Source organism: Polypterus senegalus, chromosome 7, assembly GCF_016835505.1.
Source record: "Polypterus senegalus isolate Bchr_013 chromosome 7, ASM1683550v1, whole genome shotgun sequence".
NCBI classification, from domain to species: Eukaryota; Metazoa; Chordata; class Cladistia; order Polypteriformes; family Polypteridae; genus Polypterus; species Polypterus senegalus.
This window is the reverse complement of record NC_053160.1, coordinates 43,810,717-43,835,428: the sequence shown is the minus strand read 5'-3', so window position 1 is coordinate 43,835,428 and position 24,712 is coordinate 43,810,717. Positions and strand designations below refer to the sequence as shown.

Here is a 24,712-nt window from a genome sequence, read left to right as displayed (position 1 = left end):
TATTCAAATGTACTTTGCATATTGTTATTATTTATGAATATTATCAATTTAAAGTGTGACTTAACTCCTGCTTGTCTTTACGACACCTAATTGCCTAAGGTTATAGATGTAGAAGGGAAGGTGGGGAGAAATTATATGGTACAATCCTTCTATATAAAAACGGTCGGGATTGTCCTTCCGTTCCGTGAGTGCTACGCAGGCGCGGAGTTTCACACACACCCCGTCCATTTTGCAATGCACGATGGGATTTGTAGTTTCGTTTTTCCAGGTAAAAGATGATTTTCTACTCCAGACTGTGCGATATCTTCTTCTTCTTTCTTACTATATAAAAGCGGTCGGGATTGTCCTTCTGTCCCGTGAGTGGAAAGCGTAGCGGTATTCCGCTTATCACAGACTTACTACTTGCAGCTTGCGGTACGAAGTTCTGGTGCTCACATCGTTCCCTTGCTTTTGTGCGTGATGCGCTGGAAAAATAGACAAAATTATGTTTCTGGAAATAATTAATGTTGATGGAGTATAAATGCCTCACGGTGTAGTAAATATCAGGGGGGTTCAAAAGGGTGACCTCAATATAGAAAAAAAAGTTTACATTTCATCACAAAAATAACAGAAACTACAAGTATTAAAGTATTACTGCTCAAATTCAATATAACCAAATTAATGAGTTTGTATAAAATATCAAATTGATCTACATATTGAATTGCCTTAAGAAGTGGTCAACTTAAAAGTCGGTCGCCTTAAAAGGCGGGTCAGCCTAGTACCTTATAAACAGTGGTAAGTCTGTGAGATTTGAGGAATTCTAACACAGGCTACATATTAATAATACAAAAGGGGAAAGTAGAGTAAAATATTACTCTGCCAAGATAAAACGGGTAGTGTTGTGACGCATGTAACAAAAGGAAAACTGGTGTCAAAGATTACACTTTAATCACACGCTGATCCAGCAAATCTAATCTTTAGGTCTAGTTTGTCAAAACTTGTCAGAGAACCTTGTTGTCATCTGCATTATTCTTGGTAATTAATAACATTTCTGTTTTCTCTCTAATAAAGACAAACAGATGTCATTCATCCAATCTTTTAACCCAATTAAGAACACAGCAGAAGAAAATTTGGTTGGAATGAAAGGTATTACTGAGGATCATCTGCAAAAGAGTAAAAACAGATATTATGTTTTCTAACACATCTCCTGGGGCAAAATGTAAAGGGAAAATAATAATGTTCTGAGTTCTGAACCTTGAACCTTGAAGGACACCAAATCTAACACTTTTCTGTCACTTTTCTGTACTGTTATTTCTTACTTGGCTGATGCCTTTATCCAAGGCAGCTTACAGCATCTGGGATACAACTGGTTACATTTCCTTTGTTTTCCCAGTTGGGGCACAGGTAGGTGAAGTGACTTGCTTGTGGTCATGTAATGTCAGTAGTGAGATATGAACCCCACTACACCACACTGCCTGCTATAAGTATAAGCTAAGCCATGTAAGGACACTGTCTGAAAGCTCAATTTGATTTTCAGGCCTGAGCACTTTAACAACCTGTGACTATTACTGTACTTATTTGGGGAAGAAAAGTAAATCGGAAGTAAGTGTATAATAACACCATTTCCTTGGGGAAATGATTTTGTTGTAACAATGCTCACTTTAGAGAAGGAAGGACCTCAAAGATTTTCTATAACCTACCTGTTAGTAACACAACCCTTCTTGTCTCCAAGTTATTGAAGCTAGAAGACTTATCAAGATGACTTATCAAGATGACATATCAAGATGACATCTGATGTCATCTTATCAAGATGACATCAGTCAAGTGGTAGCTGAAGAGCAAATTATTTTGCCCTTTCTTGTTTACCAAGCCACAATGATAATAAATGACGTGATCTGTCCTGGAAGTCTGTCCTTCTTATTTATATTAAGCATATCTGTGTTTATCTCAGATATTTCCAGTAGTGGTGTGGTAAATGACACTTTCAGTATATTAGAATGAATGCAAGTCCATGATGATCTATTGAAAATGTAAAGAATAGGTTGTGCCAGAAAAGCGAAGGTGAATTGAGTAGTTGTGTTGGAGCCGCATATAAGGACAGGTAGTAATTTTCAGTTTAGAAATTTAAGTTCTGATTTCTTGTACTGTTATGAAATTAAAATTACTAAGGCGGGGTGCACAGGGACAGTGCTTGGTACAACAATGTTAATTGTATGAGACATTAAATCCGGATTCTTATATTATACATTTTTCCATAAAATAAGTTGAGAAAGCTTTTGCTGCTAATAGGTAAGGGTATTTTGCATGGCCGTTCAGATTTCCCATTTGTCAAATTTTCAGCTGTTCGAAACAGTAAACAAGGATTATTCCTGCCTTCATCCCTTCATCTGGAATAGCATTCAGGGCAGGACAGAACAGAAAGCTTTTTATACATAAAGAAATGAGATATGCCATTGCACAGTACATTGCATTCATGCTTGATGACGTAAGTGGCTTGCATCTTACTGACTGACACTTGAACCCAGTCCCACCCTGAGACAAATGAGCTTCAGTTGTTTATCACTGCAGCACTACAGAAAGGTGAGGAGAAGAGCTTTTTAAAGTGCATTGTTTTACATTTACCACTGTAAGCAAGTGCAGCACTTTATGGAGTTTAAGCACAACTGTGTAGTGCACATATCTATAATGCTGAAGATTTGCAACTTTTATTAGTAATTTTTAAATACAATATAGAAGCAACTAAAACTGTAAGTAAGAAACATTTTTTTTCCAGTATATTATTTCCTTTAATTGGAAATATTCTTTTTTTGATTGCCTGCATTTAGCTGGAAGTATATATATTTAATTTTATTAAACCTAACAAAAGTCATTAGTGCACCATTTACACAGTATTAAGCAAGGCAAAAATGTCTCCTTCTGGACAAAAGTATGTTTCTAAGGAACATTAAATCAGATAGAACTATATAAACTGAGATTGCTTGACTCACACTTGAAGAACATTTCAAAAAATCCTTATAAAGCCTTTCCAGCAAAACCATACTGTTTAAGGCGGAACACCTACGGATGTAGTGTGAGTCACAAAAGCTGTGAACCTGATGCTCTTTGCTGTGTTTATTTATTTTATGAGCAATTTCTTAAAGGTATCATTTTTCTTGTAAAGAAGTAAAAATTAGTCATTTGGTCTCAGCACATTTTTTGTACGTAAGATCATATGACTTATAGATGTCTTTTGCATGTATTTGTCAAGGTGAATTAGCAATTGTCTTGGTATAGTTAAAGATAAAAAATAATCTCCAATGAATAAAACTGAAGCAATGTTTTCTTAAAGAGTGAGACTCAGAATGTCATTTTTATTACGCTTATATTTGTAATGTTTATTTTTTCTAGTTTTATTAATATTCTTGAACATCTTACTAAAATGTAAATGACATAAAACGTTTATTACCAGGTCATAAACAAAACTTAATGTGCAAGACGTTGCAGTGAAATGTTTTCTTATTTTCACATCATATGGCGCAAGTGCTGATATTCATCTCTTGGTTTGAATTCAGAAGATCACATTATTTGCTCCTTTGCTACTGTTACTTTGGGAATTAGACACATTATAAACGTACATATCCAAAAAGGTTTTATTTATTGCTCGAGTAACAGACTAACCTTAAAATGGAGGTTTTGCCCTCAAGGATCAGTTGCATTTCAGTCTGTGGTGACTTTTCTCAGGGCTGTACACGTTACTCCCCTTAAATGTACTGTATGTGAATTTTTTCAATGTGCTAAATTATATATTTTTAATGTGTTGCCATTCATTTTCCAAATATTTAATGGATTTGCTAAAATTTTAGTAGCATCTTCTTTTTAAGATTCATTTATAATCCTCAGTGTAATGCTATGATTTTAATTTTTTAGGCTGACACCTGAATTTACCAAACAAGTCATTTTTTTAAATAAAATGATATAATCAGATGAAGCTGCTGCATACAAGCAGTTTACCAATAATGTAAATATTCTTTTTGAACTCGGACAAAAATTTCTTTCTTTTTTTTTTGGTTAATTCATACAATGCAGGACTGACTTTAAAAAAAAAATCCAAATGATCCTACTTGTCTATTAAAATCTTTAAGTAACAAGTAGAAACAAATGACATTTTTTTTTACGGACATTTACATTAAATATTCCATTTCATTTTACATCATTTAAAGTTTATTATTGATGCAGAAAAAAAATTATGGATAATATGTGGATGTGTTTAGATTACTTTTACGCAAGAAATAATCTTTCACAAAAAAATCAATCTAATTTAAAACAACTCTTCTACATGTGAGAAACAATTAAACTCTATGTAATTAGGAGAAAAATGTCTTATGCACTGTAAGGTTTTTCTGAGTGGTCCAGCATACTATAGTTTTAATGTTTGTCATGTTAGGATGTCATTGAGTTTTTAGATAATATTTTGATAAATAATTTTATTATTCAACAGCAGTTTTAAAATTAGTTTTAAGGAATCAAGTTCAAATCAGCATGTTGCTATTGTTCTGTTATTGCAAGTGTTCAAGCTGGTATAAAAAGCACAGTAATATGTAGCACTTGAAATTTTATTAGTAGTGTTGTACAGTATATACTGCATGTTAAGAACTCACTTGTTGGTATATTTTAAAATAAAAACAGAGACATCGCCTCTGTGGTTAGCGAATGCCGTCTTATAGCTTCTTAATCCTGGCCAGGTCTCCATCTGTATCTGGGCTGCATGCTCTCTCGAAGTACAGGTACTTTTCATCCCAAAAATGTCCATTAGAGTGGCTGTAAACTGGCCTCATGTACAGTATGAGAGTGTGTTTTTGTGTGCGTGTGTCTTAGTGTTCTTGGCAAAGACCGTGTGTTGATCCCTGCTTTGCACATGATGATGCTGGGATAGGCCACCATCCAAACAAGTTTTATATTGATGTAAATGTTCTCAAGTGTTCTCAAAAATGGATAAAAGAGTTCTTGTTTTTGGTATTGTTATTTGGGTGTTATTGTTGCATAATTCATTAATTATTTGATGTAAATAGCATTATATAAATATATATTCATAGATTTAATTAATGTTATTTTGTATAAAAATTAAAGGATGCAAGAGAAATGTTAATATATTATTTTTAAAAAATTTTGAATGATTGTTTATAATAAAGGAAGATAATACAGCATTAAAAAATATATTAATATACTTTATTAGTCTGTGGACATTAACCGAAAAAAGTGCTATGAAAACAGGATGTGTGAATCCAAGAGGTATAGGTGAAGACTCAATTTTATAACAGATCTGAGAGCACAAACACACACACACATTTGGTTAACATTAATTAATATATATAGAACAGTCAACAAGTATGTTGAGAAGGATTTTTTTTTGCAGAAATTACTGAAAAGACCCCGTCAATGCATTGAAGTTGTCTCTAAAAGCTAGCAACTTACAGGCTGGTTGGCAAAGGGTAAACTTTGGACTAATGCACTTCTGAAATGCAAAATGAACATCTTGCTCAGGGACAGTTTATTGGGCTTGATAAATCTTTCTCTTTTACCCTTTCTCTCACCCTACCCCCCTCCCAACCTCCACACATCTCTGATTTTTTTTTTCAATCAAACTGTTAGAGTCTTATGCCTGCCAGAAAGGCAACATGGCCATGCCGCCCCGCAGCCAATCAGACAGCTTGGCACACACCAGAGAGCGTAGGCCAGCTGATCCGCATTTTGACTTCCTTCATCTGCTCTTCTGGAAACTTTTGAATGCACGTGGATTTCTCATAGCTTTCCAGTCCACTGCACTCAAATATGAAACACACACACACACACACAAAATAGCCTGCAGTCATTACAGGATGGAAAATATGTACCTAGATAATAGTGTTAAACTACATCAGCAAGAGTGGTGTAAAAGCCAGCAGCTCAGATATGACACACTACAGCAAGCAGGAGCCGAGTCTTTTCCTGCAGGGAAGCAGCTAAAATGATATTTGCATTTACTCCCCTGAAAATGAGAAGAAGGCTAACTGTACAATATGTAGTCGGCTTCACAGAGAATACACACAATATATGATAGGTGAGAAGAAAAAAAAGATGAGAGGAGCAGTGCTGTTTTTTTTTTTTTTACTTTTTATCCTTTTCGTATTAAAGTCATTCCCCTTCTACCATAAAACAGACTTCAGTTTATTTTTAATTTTAATATAACTAATTTTTAATAGAAATATGGCAAATATTTGCTGTAACAATATACCCATTTAAGAAATAAATATAAAGAAGAGCAAGAATATTTCTGAATGTAATAATAATGGAATATGACCTTTTGCTGTACTGATCTACACATTCAGGTAACACTAAGAAATATTGTAATAGAATGAAGTACAATAACACTTGGCAGTACATCAGTTTTTTGTGACAAAAACATAATGAGGTACGAAAGTTTTAAGGCTTAAGGATTTGTATGTGACAGACAGTTTAAGCACTGCAGTACAATTCAATTAAAATAAGAAAATCTGATCCTTTTTGCCGTAAGACGAGAAAAGACTTAAGGAGAAATCAACACAAAAAGTATGAAGTAATAAGCAGCTTTGAGTGGGAGCTGCGTATTTTTAGATAAAGCATGAATAATTAATCTGCACAAAAAATAATAATTCAACCAAAATGTAGTGCTTAATTGAAATTAAAATTGCTGGCAGAGAAAATTTTAAAGGATAATAGTGCACCTGTTAAATAAAACACTTCCTAATAAATACTTTCCTTGAGCTTGTGCAACCAAGCATTTCACCACAAATTTTATACTGTGTGTATAATTGTATGTGGCAAAAGAAATGTAATTTGATTTTAAATGTAAACTTTAAGTTAGTAAAGGGGAGAAAATGAAGAAAGAGTTATAGAAAGAACTGAGTCTTGGTGCACTGGGATTAATTTTCTAGCTAAAAGGCACACATATAGTTATTTTATTTTGATTATGAGCTTGTGAACCTGTGAATGTGTGAAGCGTACCATTTCCCACTTTGTAGCTCCTCGCCATGTCTTTTCATCTGAATCTGTCACCTTCTCTTTAGCAGTCGTGTCCTCATTTATGTACTGATCAGCATTAAAAAGAATTCAATTACACATTTTCTGTTGACTTTTTTGGAATTGCTGCAGCATTAAGCAATAAGTCATCTGCTTTTTCATGTTTTTACCTCAGTGTTCCAGACATGTCACTCACAGTGCTAGAGTGACGAGTAGTAAAGTTTCTGCCTAAGGGTATGAAATGGAAAGACACATGCAGAAATGTTTGAGCTTTAAAGCATACCATTCAAGGATATTGTTTTTATGCTGTAATTTTAAGTCTCTTTTACCTTTTGAAAATTACTCTGAGCTACACTATTTGTGTGTAAATGTGCTGTGCAAATAAAAGTAATTTAATTTTGAGCACAGCAAAATATATTACGTATCTAACTTACAAAATTTAGATAATACAAAAATAGCTATACTGTATAATGGTTATTTAGCTCCTTTAATGCTAATAATATGTAAGTGCATCTTTTCATTTAATGACTCAACTCCTGCATATTATTTTGTCTTTATATTATGTAAATAATATTATCACTTACAGATGATTCAGTATTGCATTTTTGAAGAGTACACTGAAAGAGTACTAAAATGTAACTTAGTCAATCCTCTTTGATTTTGATTTATCTAGCATGTTAACAAAGAAAGCCAGCCTAACATTGGATTGGATGCCATCCTTCTGAAGTTATTCATTTTTCATATTATTTTAGCATACAGTTCTTTTTAAAATAATATTACTTGGCTGTTCTTTACATTGCCTTCTAAAAATAGTTTAAACTACATCAAGAAAGCGGATTTTTGATTTCTATTATTTAAAATGAAGTCAAATGAATGGCACTGGAGAGTATCGAGGTGTCTCATGTCAGTTAGACATGCAGTACAAGCAAGAATTTCATGTTACTTTGTACATGTGGCAACATTACTACTACGACTACTAGTGTTAGTACTGCTACTACTACAAGTTAACAAAGGCTGAAAATAATCATAGTAATATTTTTCTTCTGTCCAGACATTTTATGGCCTCTCCAATCCAATTTAATGGCACTAGAGTCTAAAGTTTATCACTGGGAAATCATAAGCAGAGTAGGAAAAACACTGGCCAATTTGCTAGTCTGTTATAGGAAATCATTTTTATTTACCGTATATTGAAACAAGCGTTTGCTGTTGTTCTTTTTGAGAAGAGCCATGCTTGCTTTGGTGGACAACACAAGCTGTAAATATTGAATAAATTTAAGACATCATTAATTCCACCAATGCATTTTGCCACCTGCTTGAGCAGGAAATAAAATTCAAATTAGAGACTAAAAACTCGGCTACTGGGATAATAAAGTTGTCCATTAATTGTTCTGTTTTTCTCAAGTATTCATTTGTTGTACACTGACATTGAGACTCACACCCAGTGGCACAGTGACAATGACACCTGCGGTTTCAGTTCTTACTTTGCTTATTTTCTTATAATGGAAGGCATCATAAAGTTTGACACCTAAGAGCAGCACACGCTGGGTCTTAACATCTCTGTCTTCACTCCACAGCATACAAACTTCTTGCGCCATTACCGCCTTGTTGTTTAAAGACTACCTGTACTTATCTGACATTCTGAACACTGATCCGCTCCAGTGTACTAACTTTAGAGGTACGCAGTTAGACATATTCATGAGTGACTACTTGTGCAGTTAACTACACCAGTGAGAGCCAACATGAAGTGAACTGAAGTGTTCAGTGGTGCTAAAAATAAGTTGTTGCCGTACACCCCTGTAATCAACACTCATGACTCAAACGATGCCAATCTGACCACAATGCTTCGGCATCATATTTAATGTATAACAAGACCAACAAAAATCTATATTGGGTCTAACAAAGTGGGGATCTTCTGTGTGAAGCTTGTAATTGTTCCCCTTGTTATTGAGGGTTTCTTTTGGCAATTCCGACTTCTCATTTTGGGATATTTAGTGATTCTGAAAATTGTACTGGTACGAATAATGTTGGGCGTGTTTGTGTTCTCCAAAAGGTTGGCATTCTGAGTCATGGAAAATGGACGAATGGATTGAACACTCCACATTCATTATATGAGGAAGTGATTCTGTGAATTCTGTGTAAATATAGCAGGATATTAATGAATGTAAATGGTTAAGAATCATAGCCTACATCAACTTCTTAAATAGACCTTAAATCGAAAGCAAATAAAAAGACCTGTGTCTTGGCTCCATTTGTGTCCCATGAAGTCAAATAAGAGTAACCAAAGGATGACAACCAGTGAAGAAAAAAAAAAATCTGTACATTGGAAAGTATTACACAAGAACAATGAACAATACCATATATGAGACCTATAATACCGCAAGGCTAGATCAAACTGAACACTGCACACCATTAATGGCACAGAGTCCACTGTTTGCAACCATTGCAAATTGTAGGTAAATACCAAACTCGTGACAAAACCTGCAATTCAAAAGCCTCCAAATAACACAAAATGAGTATTTCTACATGTTATCTATTAAAAAAATTAAATGAACTGCATGCACAAGATGGAGCCATACCACAGTATAAGACCTTCTGTTCAATGCACCCCACTCATTCAAATAAAAAAACAGAAAAAGCCACAGTATCTGGCATCAGTGTCCGCTGCTACTAATATTCCTAATGCTGTAGAATGAATCAGCTGACAGACTCAAGCTGCTTATGCAGATTAAGAATTTAGTGTTGGATTCACTCAGTTTATTCTGGATCTGTCCTACTGTTGCCTGTCACCCGAATGGCACTGCAGTCAGCCCTCACCCTTTGCTTTACTGATGGTAAGTCTAAGTGTTGACGCCATATGTCTTTGTCAGGGCAGCCCTGATCAAGCTACATGGGTAACATGGAGACCAGGTACTCTCTGGCAATCACAATTCATATGCCTTGCTCCAGGAGTTATATTCAGGTATCCCTGATCCAGTCAAGGTCCTTTTACTGCAAATATATTTACAACTATTATGAAAATCTTATTTTTGGATTGTACTTTGTCTTGACCCACCGCTTAAACCAAATATGGCATTTTTTTAATGCTAGCAAGAGTATGTATTTCCACCTTACACCTTAGCTCTAAAGGTCATTGAAGCACACTGAGGATACAATTCAAGGACTAACTTTGTAGTCCTGTCATCTTGTTGTATGTTCAGGGCACTTAAGTAAAGAATGAAGCTGAGCTGTTATGGAAAAATTGAGATCAGCCAGGCCTCATTCTTATTCTCTTTTATTAAGCTTAACACTGAGGGAAGACAGCAAGTAAACACCAACATGCTTGTAGTCAAATTCAAAAGCAGGAACAGTGTTGGTGCTTTATAAGGACAGCAGTAAACAACTTATACCATAAAAGGAATGAAATGAATAGAATTAAACCACAAGCAAACATGACTTCCTGATACAGTATGTAAGCACAAATACCTTGCACGATGGTTCAGATTATTCTGTTGGAGAATTCAAGTGCATTTAAGCTTTATAACAGGTGTTTAACTAATATATAAAAGTAGTCCAATTTATATCAAAGTAATTTATAATAAACTACAATATAATAATAGTTTATAATAAGGTACAGATACTCAAACTTAATTAGGGCTTCAGCACTTTTACTTTATCAAAACCAGATATGAATATAGTTATTCATATAATGTATATTAAATTATTATATGAATATATATATTCTATTATATGAATAGATATATTCATATATGTTGTCAGGGATGCCAGGGGCAACGATCCGGCCAGGATGCCTTGAGGGATCAGAAGAGGGTCTACGCCCGCCATGGATCACGTGGGGGCCGCCATCCTGGTTGGTTTGGGGGCCACGGGTAGAGGGCTTGGAGGCCCAACCCTGTAGGGACCCGTGGTCACCTCCAGGGGGCGCCCCAATGCCTTGGGGACCCTGGATCTCAGCACTTCCACCATCACCAGGAAGTGCTGGGGGGAAGAGAAGCAGGGACACCCGGAGAGCTTCCAGGAGAACAGCCGGCACTTCTGCCACATTGGGGCGTGTCCAGGGAGGAGTGCCGGGATACACCTGGAGCTCATCCGGGATGAAATAAAAGAGGCCGTCTCCCTTCATTCAAGGCTGGAGTCGGGTGGAAGCAGGACAAAGCAGGAGAGAGAGTGTGGAGGCGGCCCAAAAAGGAAGGCATTGTGTGGCCAGGACTGTGTTTGGGGTTTGTGTGGCACTTAAAAATTGTGTAAATATTGTAAATAAACGTGTTGTGGTGGAAAAACAACATGTCTGCCTGTCTGTGCCCGGGTTCCGTTCACAATGTATACTTTCTCTAGAGATTGTTCAAAATACACTTTCCTACATATTTCTTTATAACAGAACACTATTTCTGATAATATACACTTTTCATTAAACAGTAAAAATGAAATAACCCATGAAATGATACACAAAATAAAATGAGTAACATGCAAAACATTGTTTCTAACTAGTCATTCCCTAGAATTTGATGACCTCTTGCACTAACATCTTAATAAAAAAAAACTTTAGTCACTGCTGTCGGAAGAAAACAATACTGCTGAGGTCTCAACATTATCTCTGCGGATGGCATTGAAGATTGCGAACAACACACAGGCTTAAATAATCTGTCAGCAATGTTGGCTTTGTGCGTCACTTGAGATACTTTATGGTTTCAAAGTATGGGAGCATAGCAAAGGCAAGTTGATGTTTAACCTTCAGTCTGCGATCTAAGATAGGATTGTCAGCCTCAATGTCTCTAGCCAGCTGGTCATGACTGACAGTGACTGCCGACGTTCCAACCCCTTTATTTTCTTACTAAGTGACATCACTGACTTTGTACATTTGGGCTTAGGGCCCAAAAGAGTTGTACTGTGCTTTGGTGGCATGATTGCAGCAGAAAAGTTGATTTTTTAAAACAATGAAAATATGCAATGAATGCAAACAGGGAGCTTTTTACCGCACAAAAGTAGTGTGAATAAGACTGGTGAAGCTCCTAGTAGAATATTAGCTGTTCCTCAAACTTGTGTGCATCACGCCTCTCATTTTTTTTCTCTACTGTGCATACCCGTAAAGCCCACCAATGTTACAAACACAAAAGTAAAGATGAGATTACAAATAAAAATTGAGTGCATCGTTAAAGTTTCTAAAATTAAGTGCAAGAATGTAGAGGATCATATATATTACACACACACACACACACATATATATACAGTAATCCCTTGCTATATTGCGCTTTGACTTTCGCAGCTTCACTCTATCGTGGATTTTAAATATAAGCATATCTAAATATATATCACGGATTTTTCACTGGTTCACGGATTTCTGTGGACAATGGGTCTTTTAAGTTATGGTACATGCTTCCTCAGTTTGTTTGCCCAGTTGATTTCATAAAAGGGACGCTATTGGCGGATGGCTTAGAAGCTACCCAATCAGAGCATGTATTACATATTAACTAAAACTTGATTGATTGTTTGCTTTTCTCTCTCTCTCACCCTCTCTGACATTCTCTGTGCCTGACGGAGGGGGTGTGAGCAGAGGGGCTGTTTGCACAGAGGCTGTTTGCCTAGAGGATACGGATGCTCCTCTACAAAATGCTGCTTTATCGCAGTGCTTCGGCATACTTAAAAGCATGTATTGATTTTTTGATTGTTAGCTTTACTCTCGCGCTCTCTTTCTTGCTCTCTCTCTCTGACATTCTCTGCTCCTGATGGCACTCCTTTGAAGAGGAAGATATGTTTGCATTCTTTTAATTGTGAGAAAGAACTGCCATCTCTGTCTTGTCATGGAGCACAGTTTAAACTTTTGACTAAAGGGTGTTATTTCATGTCTAGAGGGCTGTAATAATGTTAACAGTGTGGGAGAGTTTATAAGGGCTTAAAATATATAAAAATAACCATACAAACATATGGTTTCTACTTCGCGGATTTTCATCTATCACGGGGGTTCTGGAGCAACCCGCGATCGAGGAGGATTACTGTATATGTATATATATATATATATATATATATATATATATATGGGGATCGCCAGCATACTTTCGCAGCTAGGATGGAAGGTGGAAGGACATGGGCAAACAGCTTACACAGGGCTTTGTGTCTCCTCAGGACGCTAAATGGCAGCAAGCCCAATCTCAGATCCCCATGTGAGTGCCTGCAGGCCATGGCAGGTATTGTAGTCCTTGGGAGCTACAGGATTGGGGCAACCATACATCGTGGGGTTTCTGCCTCACCCAGAAAATAGGAAGCACTTCAGGAGCTGCCTGCCTCACATAATGGCAAGTGTCGCGAGGATGGAGATTGCTGGGAGGAGCAAAGGAGGCAGTGACAGAAAGAGAAGACAAAGTATTGTGGGCTTTATTTGTGCCTTTGGACTGTGTTGTTGTGCATTGGAAACACTTTCTTGAAGACTGTGTGTGTCATAAATCTCTCTTGTGCTTTTACACTTGTGTCAAAGCCTTCGTGTCAGGGGTTTTGGGAGCTGGAGCTCCCCCTGGTGGCCAATAGTGGGGTAGTTGGCAGGTTATTGGCCATCTGATGGCAAGAACCTGTTTTATAAATATGCTTGTGCACAAACCCTGACAGGATAGTGTTGCATGATGAATAAGCACGTCAGAAATTCTTGCCTATTCAAAATTGGAAAGAGGAAGAGGAGGCAGAATGACAATGCTGTGAGGAGCTCAGCGCTCGGCATCATTGGCATTGGAGCCGAAACATGGAGTAGCCATACCTGCAGGGACAAAGGAGCTCCGTTCAACAGCATCTGCGATCAAGGTAATACAGGACAGTGTAGATTGTTTGTGGTGCTCGTACCTCTTATAGGAAGAATGTCTGAAGGCCCATTTGGAGGCAAGCCACATGCCAGAAGACGATGGTGACTCTGAAAGGTCTCCGAGCCCTGAGGACCCTGCCCAGCTGTTTACCCAGGTAGGTCCCAAGAGGTGCCCAAAGGATTCCAATGAAGTCCAGAGAACCAAAGAATGGGGTACCACAAAGGGCAGAGAGAACAGTGAGTGCCGGAGTTGCACTCCCCAGAGCAGGTAAGGAGTCATAGGGGGTGGATGAGGTAGCTGCTGATGCCCTAAGAACAGAGGAACCCTTCCTGCTAGGTGCCAAACCCTGGGACTACAAATACTGTGAGCTTCGCAGAAACCCAGAGCATTCACATATTAGCCACATGCTTCCTGGCTCACAGGTAGTGGGTGGGTGTAATCCATGCCCGAGTCCACCACCAGCTGAATTAACTGTGTTGTTGCCATACGTGAGCTGAAAAGGGTACTCCAGCTTGTACGGGATGCTTTACAGCTGATCAGGATTCTAAAGAGGGTACTTGAGGGGCAGGATGAGACAGCTGAACTGCCATTTAAGATGGAGCAGGGGACTCTCCAGCCAAGTACTGTAGATGTGGCAGTAAAGGTTTGTGTGTCCTGTATTATAGAAAATAAATTGACTATGGAAATGACTCTTGATGGATGTCGAGTAGCGAGGGGTCCAGCAGACTTCTGAGGTGTGATGAGTGATCATGCAGTGGGGGAAGAGAAGAAGCTCGGTGATGGTGGTGCTCGGAATGCTGCCCTTATGTGGCAGAAAGGGACTATGAAGGGCAACACCTGTGCAGTGTCTCCCCATTAAACTGTTCCTTTTCTATTTCAGGATGGGGTTGTGGATATGCCAATGCTATCAGCTCACCTGGGACACCTTGCCCTACAAGGCTCAGCTGAGGTAGGGGCAACTGTAAGGGATGGCTGGCATACTTGCGGCTGGGATGCCCTTAGAGTCAAAAGACATGGGGAGACTGCTTATACAGGGCTTTGTCTCTGCCAGGATGCTAGATGGCAGCAAGCCCAGGCTTGGATCCCCACATGGGTTCCAGCAGGGCATATCAGGTATATAAACTGCTCAAAAAAATTAAAGGAACACTTTGAAAACACATCAGATCTCAATGGGAAAAAAATCAGCTGGATATCTATACTGATATGGACTGGGTAATGTGTTAGGAATGAAAAGATGCCACATTGATGGAAATGAAAATGATCAACCTGCAGAGGGCTGAATTCAAAGACAGACAATCCGAAAATCAAAGTGAAAAAATGATGCAGCAGGCTAGTCCATTTTGATGAAATTTCATTTCAGCAACTCAGAATTGTATTCAGTAGTTCAGTAGCTGAACAATGTTACAGGCAGCATAACATTCTCCACAGCTTTTCCAGACCCTTTCACGTCTGTTACATGTTCTCAGGGTGAACCTGCTCTCATCTGTGAAAAGTACTGGGCACCATTAGTGGACCTGCTAATTCTGGTATTCTATGGCAAATGCCAATCAAGCTCCATGGTGCCAGGCAGTGAGCATAGGGCCCGCTAGAGGACATCGAGCCCTCAGGCCACCCTCATGAAGTCTGTTTCTGATTGTTTGGTCAGAGACATTCACACCAGTGACCTGCTGGAGGTCATTTTGTAGGGTTCTGGCAGTGCTCATCCTGTTCCTCCTTGCCCAAAGGAGCAGATACCGGTCCTGCTGATGGGTTAAGGACCTTCTATGGCCCTGTCCAGCTCTCCTAGAGTAATTGCCTGTCACCTGGAATCTCCTCCATGCCCTTGAGACTGTGCTGGGAGACACAGCAAAGCTTCTGGCAATGACACATATTGATGTGCCATCCTGGAGAAGTTGGACTACCTGTGAAACCTCTGTAGGGTCCAGGTGCCTTCTGGTTCATGCTGCCAGTAGTGACACTGACTGTAGCCAAATGCAAAACTAGTGAAAAAAAACAGTCAGAAAAGATGAGGATGGAAAAATGTCAGTGACCTCCAACTGTTAAATCATTCCTGTTTTGGGGGTCATCTCAGTGTTGCCCCTCTAGTGCACCTGTTGTTATTTTCATTAACACCAAAACAGCTGAAACTGATTAACAACTCCCTCTGCTACTTAACTGACCAGATTAATAGCCCAGAGGTTTCATTGACTTGATGCTATACTCTGATTAAAAAGTGTTCCTTTAAATTTCTTGAGTAGTTTATATACACAACATAATTATAGACTGTAGTTTATAAGGAATGGCAGTCAGTTACCATTGGCAATTCAGAATTTACGTCAAAATAATATGAATGTTCACAGGTTTTATTTTGTTAAAATATATTTCAGTTTGACTCTCTTTCATCAATACCATTTGGACTTATATTCTAATTTTTCATTATATTAGCTAAACCTTGCTTCTGTTTGCTAAAATCCTGTTTTATATTTGTTAATCAATGTTAACCGCCCATAAAATTTCACCCTTAAAGTGAACAGCAACTGCATAAGAATTAAGTAAATACTAAAAAGATGAGCATGTGTGAATCTGGCTGCTCTTTGTGAAGTAGCTGATCAGATCTTAAATAAAAATAAAGAAGCTTGAATGACTGACTTAAGACAAAACATCTAAAGAGTATATGAAAATGCATAGGTAGAATCTTTAATACAAGACTTGGTCAAAAATCGAAGGCTACAGATCCAAAAATTCAAGGATTCAAAAACAAAATTCAAGAGAAGGGAAGCCAAATGACTTGGTAAAAGAAGCTTTTTAGAGGATGCTAGTGCAAAAAGAAATACAGAATTTTCTTCAGTGAGAAAACTATACCTACTGCTTGTGTACTTTCACAAAAAGTTGTAAATCTGTTTTTTCCCTCTAAAAAAGCAATCCAGCTTGTACAGTGACGCATTACAACTTGTCAAATACAAAAGCTTCATAGGTGTACTGTTACCTAATGTGGTTAAAGGTGAAACAATACCTGATCAAGTCACCTTTAAAATTCACAACATGACAATTGTCACACTTTAATGTTCATGTCTTAATGGCTCAGATGTCACCACAAGCAAGGGGGAGGACCATTGGCATACTGCAGGCAAGGATATCCTGTACCATAATTACCAAACACTACAGATTATGTGACTTCATTGTTTAGAGACTAAAGGGAAGGTTTTAGCAGAATGGTAGGAGACATGAACATCCAAGAACTGGTCACCAAGAAGTGACCACACCAGAGCAGGACTGACACATCAGACTAGTCCACATTGGACTGGACAGTGAGGGACAGACATCATGCTACTGACCTTAGAGTAAGGCATCCTATCAGTGGCTTTCTTCTCCCTCCTTCTACACAATCTGAAACTACAGCAGAAGATTGCCAGGCCACACATAGCTGGTGTGGCTACAACTGTCCTGAGGAACATTGGTTTGAAGGAGCTGCCTTTCCTCCCAAGCTGAATTCCATAGAGCATCTTTGACATGTTCTGGGTTGTAATTAGCACGGACGATACTTTCTGCCTGGCCAGCAGTTTCATTAGGACCTTCTGCAACAATGGAATAATATACCACAGCTCCAGATTCAGAGGTTTGTTGACTGCATATGCCAGAGGTGTCAAGCAGTGGTTGTTGCAAGAGGCGGCCTCAAAAAAACTGAAGGAGTGCTAAACAAGAACTGCTACTTTGTTCCTACTATTATTATTGTTTATTTATTGTATTTAGTGAAAGCTGAACGTGTGTTCATTGAGGTTTGCATTATTTATTCCAACAGTAAACTGCATATGAGCATTTAAGACAGAAACGCCTTAAGGTCCTGCCACATTACATAACTGTTCCAGCAATTTTCAGTGTTTTAGACTACATTGACAAAATCTTAGCAAGTTGGTTGCAGTCGAAGTACACTCCTGTGACCACTACTCACGTTGTGTGACACAACCCAGTAACTCAGTCCAGCTAGTCAATGACTCAGGTTTGATTTTGTCTTAAGTCATAAGGGCAGGCTCTGTATGCATGAGAGTAGACAACCAAAGAGTCCTCATTCTGCAGTTCAATATATAAAATGCAGTTATGGGGAATAAAGAATGCATGTATTTTGGACCTCACAAACAGAAGAGAGGCTTGTATGTCTGATGACTAGAGTGTTATGTACCTGGAAAAAACGAAAGGGGCAGAGATTGTGGCTGAAGTCGCCAAACTTGGAGTGCATTCTTATACAGTATCACTAGCTCTGTCAGGCAGCACATTATTAGCTGTCAGAAAAAGGACCAGTAGCTTGCAGTACTTTGGAAATGTGAAGTTGTACTGAAAAGTTATTATGGGATTGTGTAATTTGTCATTTCTTGCAATTTCCAATTCTGTAATCTGGCAGGTGACGAGATCAGTAACTGCAGTCATCACATTTGACATCCTCTCTGACTTGAAGTAATGTAATGTGCCACTGGCTTTAGTGAACTGCTATGCATCTGCAGTGTCTCAAGAGTATTGTCAGAAACAAAATTTATAAGGAGGGTGCAGAAATGAAGTGTTGCCCAGAAGGTACTAGAACCACAAAAATTAAATCCACCCTACTTTGTTGAAAACCTTGCTGAATGCAAATTAAGAATGAATAACATTTTTACCTGTCTCAGATTAACTCCTTCAAGGTTACTTCCCTATAGAAATATGCATGTTTAAATAGGTGATATAAAATGGTAGCCTTAAGGAATAATGTTTTTTGTTTTGTTTGAGTTATACCTGCCCAGTACAAAAGCACTAAAAAGCTTACAATATCAACAGTTATTCTGGCTTATGGCAAATGTAAATGCAGCATCTAAACTCTCAAATCCTATAAGCAGTTTGGTTCACTGCGGTTTAAATATTAACCTAACCAGAGTATGCCATTGACTTTAGTCTCAGTAGGCTGTGAACAAACTTTGAAATAGAAAGAGGCCTCCCCTTGGAAACATATTTTCTAGCAGAAACATGATTGGGATGAACAATCTGAATCCCAATTATGCCTGTGAAAATCAGAAGGAGATGACAGCAGTTTAAACAGCAATTTGGGTTTGTGATTCTGCAGCTGGTGGCTGGTTTAATGCAGTAATTGATAGACTCTGCCAGTCACTAGTGGGATCAAAATTAAAACTTAAATTATCATCATTAGGGTCATAATTGCTGCATCAAAGGCACATCAGTGTTTTGTTTATTATTATAAAATTATACTACAGTTATCTAATTTGATAAACCCTGCATCATTTTAAAATTCTCACAGCTCCAGTTAGACTCCATAGAGACTGTTGTGAAAAAGAGGCTTGTGATGACATCTATCTATTGTACTGTAAAATTATACTTGAATATTACGTCATTAATGGAGAACTATAGGGGCAAAGTCAATTTAAAAAATGATTTCACCCATGGTGCTGCTCCTGTCTTGCTTTGGGAACAGGAAGGCAAAATGAAGGCAAGCATTTAAAAAAGTAACAACTTAAATGATTGCTTGCTATATTGTTGACTCTTAAAGTTTTTGCAAGGTATAGGGAACTCACTGAAAAATAATTGTAGAGTTCAGAAGTGGAATATCTTCTACAGTGTGTGTGTGAAAAGTAGCAAAATATTACTAAAAATACAAACCAACATGAACCAAGGATGAGCTATCCCAACAGAATATATTGCACATGGCAAAACAGTCCCCTTAACTTACTTTGCTCTAATCCAATGCATATTAAGCTATTGTGGACAGCTCTACTCGTCACCTAGCTTTTTGCAGAGTTGATGTATGCCACCATCCACCTTGCCACTCCAGCTCTAAAGTGAGGCTTCTCCCAGTTACGTTTTTATCCTGAAAAGACTAAACAGCCCCTAGGGTGGTATATTTGCCCACTTCTGGTTTCTGTCCTTGTCCACTAGCAAGAGCACCTTCCATTAGAATCCACCCATACAGTATCTTACAGTATATTTCTTGGATCAGTGGCAGAAGTGGTTTATTTCTCTGATTATGAGATATTATTTTCCTTGATCGTAATGTTGTTGCACTCATGTTAGCCAGCGTATTCTGCTTTCTGGAACACAGCATAGAAAATACCCACATGCTTTTTATAGTTCCAGCTGACTCCTCTGAATTATCTGTTGGCAAAAGGGAAAGTTGCCATCTGCGGGCATGGCATAGCCAGACCAGGAGATACATGTTTAGTTGGAAAACTGTAGCAAGGGTTGATATCAAAAGACAGAGAGAGACAGAGAGAGGTTGGGATCATGCACTGTGTGACGGGCGGCTGGGTCCCATGCCCAATTACCAATTACCACCAAAAAGAGCCTGCAGCCACTACTCAAGGGTCAGAATCGGGAGGAAGGGGACAAGGTTGCCAGGGAGAAGTGGTAGTTTGAGAAGAGAGTGCTTTTGTGTGTTTGGTGCTTATCTTTAAGTGCTTGTGGGACTGTGTATTGCCTGTGGGGTTCACAGGGAAGACGTGCCCCACAGGTGAAGAAAATAAAAGTCTTGTGCAATTTTACACGTGCCTCTGGAGTGAGTCTGTACCGGGTCGGGCGCTGGATAGTGCTAACTTCACAACTGATACAGTGCGTTACCGCACCCACTACATGACAAACCACCTCAGGATCCCAAATTATGATCCAAGTCCAGCCATTCAATGGGTGACACCTCCGCACCAAACTAGTTTGAATTGAATGGAACAGTGTGTGTTTTTTTTTTACAGTGGCTGGAGTGCCCATCCTGCCACCAACCCCCGAGTTCTCCCTGCAATTTGGAGGACCTGCTTGCAGGGCTGGATGCAGGAGAACTATTATCAAAATGAAGACAGAGAACTATTTTCAAAAGCGAAGTGCAAAATTATGATTAATGAATTGTTAGATGTCAGCAATTAGAAGGCATACTGCCCCCAAAATTCCAAACTCAGCACCATTCTATAAGGGCAAGCTCTTACCAAAATCTTCGAACATAACTGTTACTGAAGACAAAATGAGAATTGCTGTAAACTAGAAATCACACTGAAGTTATTTTCTTGTTGCAAGCTCTAATACTGAACTGAATGTCAGGAAGGGTCACAGACCTGGGCATCTGTTATGTGGCACGCAGTGGAAAGCAGCCCCTAGCAATGATGCAGTGTGACTTAGCAACACAGTCACAAAATGCTGAGACTACGAAATGGCAATGGGAAACTCTTAAAAATGAACAAGAAAAGATTTTCAATTGGTTCATAACGAAATCATGGATGCAATACAAGTGTTAAGCCTTCCAAATAAAGAAAACCCGCTTCAATAAAACAAAATTTATAAACTGGCCAAAATCAATAACACTTAATAGGCAGTAGTTAGATGTTCTGCTTCCTGTAAAAATACTTTTGGCTTTCACGCCTTCTTAACCAGACTTGCTTTGGCTATTACCATCTGCTCCTTGAAAAACTTGAATTATGGAAAGTAGGCCATTTGCAATTAGGTAACCTCCTATTCCACACAGAGAAGTCATGGTGTATCAGTCTCTTCTGCTTTCTGATCTTTCATCATGGACACGACTCACCCTTTAATGCATCAGCAGGTCTTGCCACTTTCAGATTGCTGTGTTGTTTGTAACTTATTATGCACTCTTATTCTGCTGAGTGTAGAACCCTGTACTTTTTTACTGAAAACACAACATCTTAATCAGGTATTGGTCTGGTTTTCTGTGTGGATTTTTGGAGGACTATTCACCTGTTTGAACTTATTAAGTTGCAGATTCACAACACCATCAAAGTCCCACAAAATTTTTAATTTAATTTTAGAATGTCAGCAAGCTAACAAGGTTTTGAGAGCAGACTGGGAGAATAGTGGAAAGAAAGAAATGGAGTCAAAACTGGAAAATCTGTGAATCTGTGTGAAAAACAGCAATAGGTCAAAACCAGAGTAACAAAATAGGAAATTCAGAAAAAGGATGGTTATGAAAAGGTTTTTCAAACCACAGCACCAACCTTTTAACTAGTTATGTAGAATACCGTTAGGTTGCGACCTCTGAGGACACACCCCTAGGAACATGGGCAGCTATCCTAATATTGCGTGTTCAAAATGAAAGTGACCACTAAGAAAACAAAATGACAGTCAAAATAGGAAATATATGGAAATACATGCCATTTACTGTCTTAATGTTTCATGAAATCAAAGCATTGAACAAATAAACAGTGGCAAATTAAAAAAATAAGAGTCAGTGTACAAAGTGTACAAAATTTTATTTAAATATTTCATTCATCAAAGTAGCCCCCTGCTAATATAACAGCCATACTGTGATAACCCTTTTGATTCAGAATGCCAGTCACTCTATGCAAGTCACCATCTCTGCCTCCAGCAAAAGAACCCCAGACCATCACACTTTCTCCTCCATGTTTTACAGTTGGTGTCACACACTGAGGAACAATCCTCTCACCAACTCAACGGCATACAAACACCCTACACAATGATCTGAAGATTTCAAATTTTGAATCATCATTCCACAGACATCCTTCCAGTCTGCAGTAGTCCACAGATGGTATTTCTAGGCCCTATTTTGCTCTTTAAAGAAATGGCTTTTGTAGTGCCACTCGCCCTTTCAAACCTGCAGCACAAAGTCTCCTCTTCACAGAAGAAACTGAGACTTGCTTTTTTCAACCACTATTCAGCTGTTCTTGAAGCTGTTGTGCTTTGAGGCACCTATCACACATACTGGTGACCCTCAGAAACTTGGCTTCTGATTGGGTTGTGATTTTGGGCCTGCCAGAGCTCTTTCTATTAGAATTTCTTCAAGTGTCTTGTTGCCTTTGGATTGTGTAGGACACCACTGTACTCACTTCCACTTTGATATTTTTTGCAATTTCTCTAAATGAAAGGCCTACATTTAAAGAGGTAATAATGCTCTGTCTTATTGCATTTGTTAATTGCCATTTTCTTGCCATTAGCGCTGGAATTTACAACTTTCTACAGTATAATATTGTCCACATAGTGTGGGGTGTAGTAACGCAGTCTGTTCCAACTCTGCTTTAAGACAGTCAGAGGGTTTTTAAGTAATCAACAGAAGTTGGGACACCTGTGCAAATTGTTTACTTCAACTTTCAAGGCTTAATTTACTTTAATTGCTGCAGAACATCTGAATGTTTTAACCTATTACTTGTTCCCTGAAGAAGGCCTATTTTTAATATTCTGAAATTTCCTTTTTTCAGTTTTTGTTAATCTAACCGTTAAATTTTACACCTGTGGCACCATTTTATGTCCTTTATTGCATTTCAACTGATTGAATTTGAACAAAAACTGGAAAAACTGAGGTGTTCTAAAATGTTTGACTGGTAGTGTACATATAAAATAAATAATAAATAAATGACAAATAATCCAAACATAATACATTAAACACATCTAAAAAATAGTAAATGGACAGAACATTAACAGAAATGACAGTAACGAACAAACTATACTAAACAAAAAAACAGAAAAATGAATTGTAAACATAAACCAGTGAGAAAACCTTGGTAAAAAAATACTTAATCTATTAAATTTCATAAAAACATGTACACAGCATAATTAATATATTTTAAAGGGAAACAGGCTGGCTCACATTTGCGAAGACACAATGCAGCAGCTAGACAAACAGAAGAAGCCTTAACAGCTACCAGTCGTTAGTGTTTAAGGGCATTTTATACAGATAATTTTACTAAGTTTTTTTATGTTAAGGATTTCTTTTTGATGGATTAAATTTTATTTCGACTTAAATTGACAGTTTTTTTTGTTGTTTTTGTTGTGTACACAATGCTCTTAGTAGTGTCACATGACTGATTCAGTCGAGTTGTTAATGACACAGAATATAACACTATAAATATGGTAGCATTTTGTATCTCTCCATATCCCTCTGTGGATGCACTTTACCGTTATGTAATGGTCTGAAATTTTGTGTATTTTATGTGAGTTATTATTTTTAAAAATCTGCTATATATGTTATGCTTATAATAATGTTCTGTAACTTTAAGTGTTCCTTCATTCTATGTAATTTGTGGGTGAAGCCTCAGGAGGCAGGGCCACCCTGATATTACAGAGAAGAGGAAGAATCAGGAAGCGGATCATTGTGTTTGATTGAAGTCAATAGTGGATATAGATAGATAGATAGATAGATAGATAGATAGATAGATAGATAGATAGATAGATAGATAGATAGATAGATACTTTATTAATCCCAAGGGAAAATTCACATAATCCAGCATCAGTATACTGATACAAAGAAACAATATTAAATTAAATAGTAATAAAAATGAAAAAAATTAAAATAAAATTAATGTTAGCATTTACTCCCCGTGGAATTGAAGAGTCGCATAGTGTGGGGAGGAGCGATCTCCTCAGTCTGTCAGTGGAGCAGGACAGTGACAAAAGTCTGTCACTGAAGCTACTCCTCTGTCTGGAGATGATCCTGTTCAGTGGATGCAGTGGATTCTTCATGATTGACAGGAGTTTGCTTAATGCCCGTCGCTCTGCCACAGATGTTAAACTGTCCAACTTTAATCCTACAATAGAGCCTGCCTTCTTAACAAGTTTGTCCAGGTGTGAGGTGTCTTTCATCTTTATGCTGCCACCCCAGCACACCACCACGTAGAAGAGGGCACTCACCACAACCGTCTGGTAGAACATCTGCAGCATCTTACTGCAGATGTTGAAGGATGCCAACCTTCTCAGAAAGTATAGTCTGCTCTGACCTTTCTTACATAGAGCATCAGTATTGGCAGTCCAGTCCAATTTGTCATCCAGCTGCACTCCCAGGTATTTAAAGGTCTGCACCCTCTGCACACAGACACCTCTGATGATCACAGGGTCCATGAGGGGCCTGGGCCTCCTAAAATCCACCACCAGCTCCTTGGTCTTGCTGGTGTTAAGGTGTAAGTGGTTTGAGTCCCACCATTTAACAAAGTCTTTGATTAACTTTCTGTACTCCTCCTCCTGCCCACTCCTGATGC

At 38.1% G+C, this 24,712-nt stretch overlaps 1 long non-coding RNA gene across 3 annotated transcripts in view; it reads left to right on the top strand.

Annotated features, from left to right (window-relative positions):
- Positions 1-2,480: 2,480 nt before the first annotated feature.
- The window catches only part of LOC120532500, a 36,523-nt gene continuing 14,291 nt past the window's right edge, over positions 2,481-24,712 (top strand). The window contains exons 1-2 of one of the 3 annotated variants that reach the window (XR_005634309.1): positions 2,516-2,559; positions 14,656-14,724. This is a non-coding gene — a long non-coding RNA (uncharacterized LOC120532500). The other 2 variants (XR_005634308.1, XR_005634310.1) reach the window with 2 other exon arrangements.